Consider the following 10,352-nt stretch of genomic DNA (forward strand, 5'->3'; position numbering starts at 1 on the left):
AAGTGATAAAATAAGGAGATTTGGTTTCCCTGCAAGCTCAGTCTATTTGAATGGATTGTAATACTGGTTACCAAGAACAAAACCAACAATTTAATAGACAAAAATATACCTAACTAAGAAATTTCTCATACATTTTAAACTCTGCAGTTGGTATAACAAGTCATTGGAAACACATTAAAGGTATAGGAAAGTCAAAATTAAACTTGCATGATTCAGCTAGAGCATGTCATTTTAAGACACTTTTATATTCCCTTCTATTTTCAAATGTGCTTTTTTCCTTAGTATCCCTTGTTGAAAAAGAATACGCACATAACCTACACTAGTGGGAGCTAGCTGCTGATTGGTGCCTGCACACATTTGTCTCTTGTTATTGGCTGACTAGATGTCTTTAGCTAGCTGCCAGTGTTCCTTCAGCAAAGGATAACAAGAGAATGAAGCAAATTTGATAATAGAAGTCAATTGGAAAGTTGATTAAAATTGTTTGTTCTTCCCGAATCACGAAAGAAAAATTTGGGGTTCCCTGTCCCTTTAAGGGAAAATATATGTTATAGTACACTGTCAATTTAATCCTTCTCTTCTCAATTGGAGCCAAAAACTTGCATTTAAACAACCTAGTTAGAAAAGAGATAGTGAAAGACTAAAAGACACACTTTTTATTAACTGGATATGTTAATGCAAAAATTGCATGCTCTGATTTAGCAATATAATACATGTTTGAAACATGATCATGAAACCCCAAAATGTTCTTTCATGCTTGAAATAGAGCATACAATTTTAAACGTTTCCTTTCTATTACTCTTTCTCTTGGTATCCTTGCTTGAAAATCAGGTAGGTATGCTCAGGAGTGTGCATGTGTCTATATGGCTGCAAAATTACAAGAATACTTTTTAACAATGTTATACACCTGCAAGGGCAAAACAGTTTTGGGTTTCATATTCCCTTAAGCTGATTTGCCACTTGTAAAAATGTAATACAAATCTCATTTTCTATTACTTGCTAGACAATATTACAGTTTTAGCAAATTGTATCTAGTTTTTAAGTCAGTAGATTGCTTTACAAAACAGTAAGTGTCAGGCTCAAGTTAACATTTTTTTTCTTACATTGCAACCAGCAGTAACTCCATCACCACCAGCGCACACCATGGTGGTCTTGACTGTGCTGCCCCAGTAAGAGCTGGTAGAACAGGTGGCATGGGCAACCACAGGGAGAGGAGCCTGCTGAAGAATAGAGGGAAGAGCTCCACCAGCTGCAGGAACAGAATAGTGTTACTAATCCTGAATCATCTGACAGAAGGAATCAGTCATAGTAGTTTACTTATTCTATAAATGTATTTAAAACCTCACATAGACATATATTGCTAATAATTTACACAACTAATAGTGCATGTTAACTGGAACAAACACTCTAAATATAAAACATAAACTTCTGTAAGATTATTTAAAACAGCACAATAATGATGTAAAACACAAAGGAAACAAGGGCACCAAAATGGCCTAGCACAGTCTATATTAAAACAGTATGATTTTGCACACTTTTTTTATAAGCAGTTGGCACGGTCTGATGAAACAGCCCTGCAAGGACGAGAAACGCGTCCTTGTTTCCTTTGTGTTTTAGATTTCTTCACCTTCAAGGTTTACCGAGACCCAGACCAAGGAGCAGCCTGGGCCAAGGAGGATCATAAGTTATTGAACTTGTTGGACTTGTGCACTATTTACCCATATCACTTTTGATTCATAACTTTTTTTTCCCATATTGGGCGCACACCTTTATTATTCTTTGAGTTTTTGAATGAATCACACAATAATGGTGTGTTATTTTAAGTAAACAAAATCCATTTTAGGTTTCAGAGCCCTGCATCTGTTCCTGTTACCCCCCCCCCCCCACTATTTGCTATATTTTAGTAGAAAGGAGTAGAAAAGAATGATCCTTTGTTTTGATTCCAGTTGAAATCTGATTGGCTTGGCAGGAATAGGGCTTATCCAAAATGAGGCTGAAGCCAAAAACTAAGCTTAGAAGCTTAGAGTTGTTGACCATCACATAGTTGCAGCTTTGGTGATACACAAGTTATAATATATCTATTGTGCTGATTTAGCTACAGTTACTTGAGTCTTTGTACTGGTTAATGGACAGATTTATATAAAATAATATACTACACAAAGTAGCTTTTATTTAAGAAAATATCCTTGATACAAATTTGTTTTATTTACTGAGGTACAGGATTTCTCTTTAGTGAAAAATACAATTCCTTGTACACTCACTAGAGAACATATATAGTTTACTACAAATTATCGATATGATAAAGATATTGGAGAGGTGTTTACTGCTAAACAGTAGGTTCTCACTATAAACGTAATCTTAAAAGGAGCCTCAAATGATATGTATATTGTCTAAAACTTACTGACGGTCCTGCCCCATCCAGTTATGGTGCAAGCATAATTGTGAGCGAGGACACTGCCATCACTGGGCAGGGAAGCCAGTTTCACATAGCTGTTCAAGACAGCGTTGGATGCCAGACGAAGGACTGCAATATCATAACTGTAAGAAAAAATATATAGTAAAAGCACAGAAAATATTGTACAATCTTTCTTGGTAGAGGTATGTTTGAAAAAAAATAATTATTTATTTCTATATTTTTCTTTGCATACTATATATAGTCAAAATAGAATCAAAACTTTACCATCTACTGCAGTCAGCAACGGAATAATTACAGTGTTCTACAATAAATCCTTGGTATAGATTAAAGCTGAATATGATCATTTCATTTATTATTGATATTTAAAAAAAATTGACTGTCATGTTTAGTGAAGAGCTTTATTTTCTTATGATATTGCAATAACAACAAAAGCTTTACGATATCTTTTATATATTTAACAACTTAACACTAGTTTGGGATGTGCATTTCACAGGAGGTGCATTGCTTGGGTGTGCATTGTCATAATAGCAGCATATGTTCACATTTGTGAAGTGAACATTTTATAAATGAGGCACTAAGATAATAATTATACAAGAACTGAACAAGGATTGGACAAGGGGCAAGACACAAGGCAAGTACCTTTGTAATATTGTGTTTTATGTATCTCATTGTTTTCTTATGCAAGTGCTGCTGTAATTCTGTATTTTATGTGTTTAATTGGTTCTCATTCTTGTAAAAATGCTCAATAAATTCATATTACTTTTTGCTACCTCTTGTTTCTCTAGCAAACTACTTTACTCAATTATTCCTCCCCCCCTCACCACCTGCACTGTTCATTAGCCTATCTCTCTTAAACTCACCTAACATTTGTACTCATGAACTTTACACATTCCTAAACACTCTCTCTTCCCCCTGCACCTCATCCCTTAAACAGTCTCATTACTGCAGATCTTCATCTCATCTCATGTCACTCTCCCTCTTGTTCATACTAGCTGCTGGTGACATCTCCCCTAATCCTGGTCCCCAACAACTTCCTAGACATGCACATCCATGTGTACCTTTCCATAGACTCAGAAAACAAAACTCTGGTAACCTTACTCACATTCCTCTTGTATCTAAAGCCATTACCCCCTTCACTTGTGCACTCTGGAACTCTCGCTCTGTTTGCAACAACCTTATTTCTATACATGACCTCTTTATCTCCCGCTCCCTCAACCTTCTGGCTCTAACAGAAACCTGTTTCTCTCCCCTAGATACAGCATCCACTGCTGCTCTGTCACATAGGGGTTGCTACTTCAGCCACACTCCTAGGTCTGGTAATAGACAAGGAGGTGGTGTAGGTATTTTACTTTACTCTCATTGCACCTTTCAAAAAATACAACCCATCTCTTCCCTCACAATTTCCTCATTCAAAACCCACATATTTCGCTTATTCTCTCCCCTCTTTATACATGTTGCAGTCATATACCGCCCCCTGGCTCCTGAACTCAATTTCTAGAGCACTTTGCTGCCTCTCTACCTTACCTTACTTTACTCAGACACCCCTGCCCTCATTCTTGGCGATTTGAACATCCCTCTTGACAATCCCACTGCCTCCTCAGCAATAGTTCGCAAGTTCTCTCGAACCTCCCCTCTCATCCATCTCCACCTTTTCCTGCTCTGACCAATCTATCTGCCACTATAATTCCACCCTTACATCGGTCCTTGACAATCTGGCACCTCTTACCATAGCTCGGAAATCACACACTCAGCCCTGGCACACTCCTCTGACACAGTACCTACGCAGATGTTTTTGTACTGCTGAGTGGCACTGGAGAAAATCTTGGAGTTCAGGTGACTTTCTTCCCTACAAGTTCATCTTGAACTCCTACTACTCTGCCCTTAAGCTTTATAAGCAACATTACTTCTCTACTCTTATCTCTACTCTTTCTTTAAACCCAAAACATCTGTTCTCCACTTTCAATATTCTTCTCCACCCACCCCTACCTCCTAATACAACTTCTCTGTCAGCTCAAGATTTTGCCATCCACTTCAATAACAAAATTGACTCCATCAAAAACAAAATAATCTTCCAACATATTTCCAGTCTCTCACCCTCTCAAAAGATCAATCAACCAAAAACCACATTGCCATATATTTAGCTCTTTTGCCCCTGTTACTAAGGAAGAAGTTTCTGCAATTATACTGTGCTCTCAGCTCACTACCTGTCCCCTCAACCCCATCCCCTCACAGCTACTCCCCTACCTCTCTTCTACACTTACCCCTATACTCACACACATTTTCAACCTCTCCCACAGCACCGGTATATTTCTCTTATCTCTAAAACATGCACTGGTCACACCTATCCTCAAAAAACCTTCTCTCGCTCCAACCTCCCCATCCAACTACCACCCTATTTCCCTACTCAAGGCTTCTTGAAAAGCTGGTATATGCATGCCTATCCCAGTTCCTTACATTAAACTCCTTCCTTGACCCACTGCAATCTGGATTTTGCCCCCATCACTCAACAGAGACAGCAATCGTTAGGGTTACCAATGGCCTAATTACAGCAAAATCCAAAGTCTACTTCTCTCTGCTTAGCCTCCTTGATCTGTCTGCAGCCTTTAATACTGTTGACCACCCTCTTTTGCTCCAAACCCTACAATCATTGGGCATTTGTGACACAGCCCTCTTGTTGTTCTCTTCCTACCTGTCTAACCATACCTTTAGTGTAGCCTTCTCTGGGGCTTTCTCTGCCCCGTCACCACTTTCTGTTAGGGTACCACAAGGCTCTGTCCTCGTTCCCCTTCTCTTCTCAATCTACAAATCATCATTAAGTTCCTTAATAAATTCCCATGGGTTTCACTATCATTTGTATGCTGATGAAACTTAAATCTTCCTCTCTGCACCAGACCTATCTCCTAACCCGTGTCACTAACTATCCTTCTCACATGTCTTCCTGGATGTCCTCTCACTATCTTAAGCTAAATCTCTCCAAAACTGAGCTCTTTATTTTCCCTCCTTCTTCTAAAATCTCCACCCTCCCATCTCTCTATAACTGTTGACAACTCCATCATTACCCCTACCCCGCATGCCTGATGTCTTGGGGTCACATTTGACTCAGATCTTTCTTTCACTCCTCACGGTTCAGTTCTTGGCTAAATCCTGGCCACTTCCACCTTAAAAACATCTCTAAAATTAGACTCTCATCCTTTCCTGCCTCAACTACTGCAACTCCGTCCTCTCTGGTCTCCCTAGCTGCCACCTAGCTCCTTTATAATCCATAATAAATGCCTCTGCCAGGCTCATCTTCCTTACACGTTGTTCTTCATCTGCCGCACCTCTCTGCCAATCCCTTCACTGACTTTCTCTTACCTCCAGGATTAAACACAAAATTCTGACTCTGACATAAATGGCCCTCAACTGCACTACTCCCCCTTATATCTCAGACCTTGTCTCCAGATACTCTCCCTCCACCCCCCTCGCTCTGCTAATGACCTCCTACTCTCCTCCTCTCTTGTTACTTCCTCACATTCCTGTTTACAGGACTTCTCCAGACTGGCTCCTATCTTGTGGAACTCTCTGCCTCTCTCCACAAGACTCTCTCCTAGTTTTAAAAGCTTCAAGTGCTCCCTAAAGACTCTACTGTTCAGGGATGCATACAACCTACTCTAACTTTTCCTAATACCAGTTCATCTCCTCCATTACTATCCTCCATGCACACCCTTAGCATGTAAGCCTAAGAGCCCAACTGTTTGCAGATCACCTTCATAAGAGCTGACTACAACAGTGCAACTCTCGGCAGGGCCCTCTACCCATTTGATCCCTATAAATGTAACCTTGTATACCGCCTATGTTTATAGCACTACAGAATGTGTTGGCGCTCTACAAATAACTGATAATAATAATAAATATTAATATCACATATTTATAACGTTATACAAATATTATACATTTATATTAAAGGGACAGGTCAACATCAGAATTTTTGTTGTTTTAAAAGATAGATAATCCCTTAATTACCAATTGCCCAGTTTTGCATAACCAACATAGTTATAATTATACACGTTTTACCTCTGTAATTACCTTGTATCTAAGCCTCAGCAGACTGCCCCTTTATTTCAGTTCTTTTGACAGACTTGCAGTTTAGCCAATCAGAGCTGTCTCCATGGTAAATTCACGTGCATGAGCTTAATGTTATCTATATGAAACACGTGAACTAATGCCCTCTAGTGGTGAAAAACTATCAAAATGCATTTAGATTAGAGGCGGCCTCTAATAGATAATCCCTTTATTACCCATTCCCCAGTTTTGCATAACCAACACAGTTATAATTATACACAATTTACATCTGTAATTACCTTGTATCTAAGCCTCTGCAAACTGTCCCCTTATTTCAGTTCTTTTGACAGACTTGCATTTTAGCCCAATCAGTTGCTGACTCCTAGGTAACTTCACATGCATAAACTCAATCTTATCTATATGACACACATGCATTCAGATTAGAGGCAGCCTTTAAGGTCTAAGAAATTAACATATGAGCCTTCCTAGGTTTGGCTTTTAACTAAGAAACCAAGAGACCAAGAAACCAAGAGAACAAAGCAAAATTTGTGATAAAATTAAATTGGAAAGTTGTTTAAAATGACATGCCACATGAGTCATATATGTATACAAATAAATAATATTTTAGTAGATAATTATAAATATTTTAGCATGTCTATTGAGGGCTTTCACAGTTTAAGGTCATAAGTACAAAAGATGCTAATGTCTTCTAAAAACTATCTATGCTAAATGAAATGGAGGCTAGTTTACATCAACCAAGTTGCTATACACTTTTTGCTTTACAATGTAAATGTAGCCATAAGATCCTAATGAATAAAGCATGATCCAGGTTTTCTCTTTTTATGTTGTGACTGTACTCATTTCTTACCCAGCAGCAACACTGTTAGGGTTCCAGTTTGCATGTTTAATGATCTGCTGCACAGCCAATGATTTGTTCAGTTCCATCGTTCAAGCTAAGATTGTGTTCTCCCAAAGGCCACACGGAAGGAAACAACCCTAATAAAAAAAAGAGCAATAGTTTATTTTACTGACAGAAGTGCTGATCATATTTTCTAAACCTGAAATCCCATAATGATTGTGAAAAATTGTAAATCCATTATATGACTAAGAGTTATCACAGAGTAATCTATAGATTAAAGAGAAACTGGCAGATAGACTCAAATAATAAAATACTCCCTTTTTGTTAGACCATTTTGTTGTATAGTTTACTTTTGGGTTAAACACACAACTCTAGAAACCCAATTATGTAGGGGCAAACACTTCTCAACCCAGTGTAGGGGACAAGTAGCTGGGCCTAAACCAGTGGGGCCTGTGGGGGTGGAGCTGTGGTATTTCATGGTTGAAGTCAGGGGTGAGTGGAGGTGGGGGGTCACAGATCTTCAGAGGGTGGAGGCTGGCAAACAGGAGAGGGTGGCTATGCCATCCAGAGTGTGGTTAAGAGCTCCTAGGGGATGGACTGCCTAAAAGAATGGTGGCTTGGAGGGGTCATTTTTACCCTTCTCTACAACCCAATGGGGATGCTAAAAAAACACCAAGATGCAGATCTTTCCACTGTTAAATTACAGCAGGTGCAGCGTGGAAGTTATCTCAAAAAGAAAATCTATCTAGTATTTATTAAATAGCCAGTGCCATCTCTGTTACCTGTCCACACAATGGGCAGCTGTCAAGACCCAGTTAGTACGAATCAGGGATCCACCACAAGTGTGGTACCCAGCTGCTGCAGAGAGATACTGGAGTGAGATCTGTGCCAAGAAAAAAAAGTGATTTAACAAAATAAAAAATACATTAAATTCAATATGAAATTCCCTATAAAATATTTAGTCATGTGTGATTTTCCACCCTGCTCCCAGTAAAGATACAGGGCATTTTGTGGATTCTAGAAGCTTAACCATGCTATATTCTATACAGCGATTGATTCATAAACCTATGTAAGCAATAGTCTTCACGGAATTTGTACTGTTTTATAACATTTATTTTGTACACATGTATTTAAATTTATTTCTCACTGACCTGCCATGGCCAGGCATTCTTAGCTGCATTAGTCCCTCCTACCACACGCCCATTTTCCTCCAGGAAACTGAAGTCTTCAGAACATTGTCCTTAAGAAACAGGGAGAAACAATATTATTGATTATAATTGATGATGAATTAACTTTTTTTTTTTTAAAGGGATAGTAAAGTCCAAATTAAACTTTCATTATTCAGATAGGGCATGTTATTTTAAACAACTTTCTAGTGTACTTTTATCATCAAATTTGCTTTGTTCTCTTGTTATTCTTAGTTGAAAGCTTAACCTAGGTAGGCTCATATGCTAATTTCTAAGCCCTTGAAGGCCGCCTCAGCATTTGACAGTTTTAACAGCTAGAGGGCATTAGTTCATGTGTTTCATATAGATAACATTGTGCTCATGCACGTGAAGTTATTTAAGAGTCAGCACTAATTGCCTGAAATGCAAGTCTGTCAAAAGATCTGAGATAAGAAGGCAGTCAGCAGAAGCTTAGATACAAGGTAATTACAGAGGTATAAAGTATATTTCTATAACAGAGTTGGTTATGCAAAACTGGGGTATGGTAAATAAAGGGATTATCTATCTTTTTAAAGAATAACATTTTTGGTGTTTACTATCCCTTTAAATGAGCTATAGGCATCTATCATCATAATGGCAGTGGTGGTTGTAGTGTAGACCATAACATTTGAGGTGCAAAAAGTGGACGAAAGCATTAAACATCAATGATATAAAGGGTACATATGGGATATCCATTTTCTACTACCAATTTCTAACTGAATTATTTGAAATTACCATTTTCAACCTTTACCTTGTTCTATGAAGAGCTCTGGAAATACAAAAAAGGCAATAGCTCACAAATTCATGCTATTGGGTACTATTGTGGTATGAGTGTGCCACAATAATGAATGAGGGTGCACAGCACCCTGTACAACTGTCACTGCACAATAGGATTGTACAGTAAGATGGCTTGGATTGTGAATCCACCAATTGCAATTGTATTACCTGTAGGTGCAATACCAGAGTTTCCTCATTTTGAGTACATTGAGCACCATTAATATGGGTGATAGTAAATATTATTTATTGCTGTTAACATATTCATTATGTAACTGCTTACTAAAGCTCTTTGAGAGTCTAGAGAGAGAGAGGGAATTTGATAGAAACTTTCAGGTATCGTAAATCTTTTAAAAAAATATGCTGAATGTATTTTTTTATAAAAAGAGCAACAATAGAACAAGCGGTCATGATCACATTGAAGGATAGCAGGTTCAGGAGTAATTTTTGGATGCTCGTCTTCACAGAAAAGGTGGTTGATTCTTGAAATAAACTTCTATTAGAGTTGGTAAAGACAAACAATTGTGGGTGGCTTAATGAATGAGCATAATCCTATCCTACAAACGAATTATGTTATACAGTATAGGAAATATGGGCAGACATAATTGGCCTATGTTTCTTATCTGCCGTCAAAATCTATGCTATGTTTGTATATTATATTTTACAAAAGTATCAAGTCTATACCATTTGTTTCAAAACAAAGCATCTTAAAGAAATGCCATGAATCTTATACAGTTATACGCATTAATAATATAATAAATTATTACATAAAAGAGCTTACCACACAGGACAAAAGCAGCAAGAAGAAGGAACCTCAACATGATGACCCAATTGTAGGAAAATGTCCAGTGGAAATGTAGCTCTTGTAACCACCTTTTATATCCTAGATGGAAACGTGATATTTGTCAGTAACTAGTGGGAATAATGCCAGGTGACCAGTACTAGTAATGGAAAATATATTGATAAATAAACACCTACAGGTGTTGGGTAAATGTGTTAGCCTTGAGTCAGTTGCATAGCAGTTGGTCTAGGATACCCAATTTATGTATAGCAAGACAGT

At 38.0% G+C, this 10,352-nt stretch overlaps 1 pseudogene; it reads right to left on the reverse strand.

The window, feature by feature from the left end:
• Positions 1 to 10,128, reverse strand: part of LOC128652042 (chymotrypsin-like elastase family member 1) — an 11,181-nt pseudogene extending 1,053 nt beyond the window's left edge.
• Between the last annotated feature and the right edge of the window lie 224 nt (positions 10,129 to 10,352).

This window comes from Bombina bombina, chromosome 3 (assembly GCF_027579735.1).
Source record: "Bombina bombina isolate aBomBom1 chromosome 3, aBomBom1.pri, whole genome shotgun sequence".
In the NCBI taxonomy this organism is placed as follows: domain Eukaryota; kingdom Metazoa; phylum Chordata; class Amphibia; order Anura; family Bombinatoridae; genus Bombina; species Bombina bombina.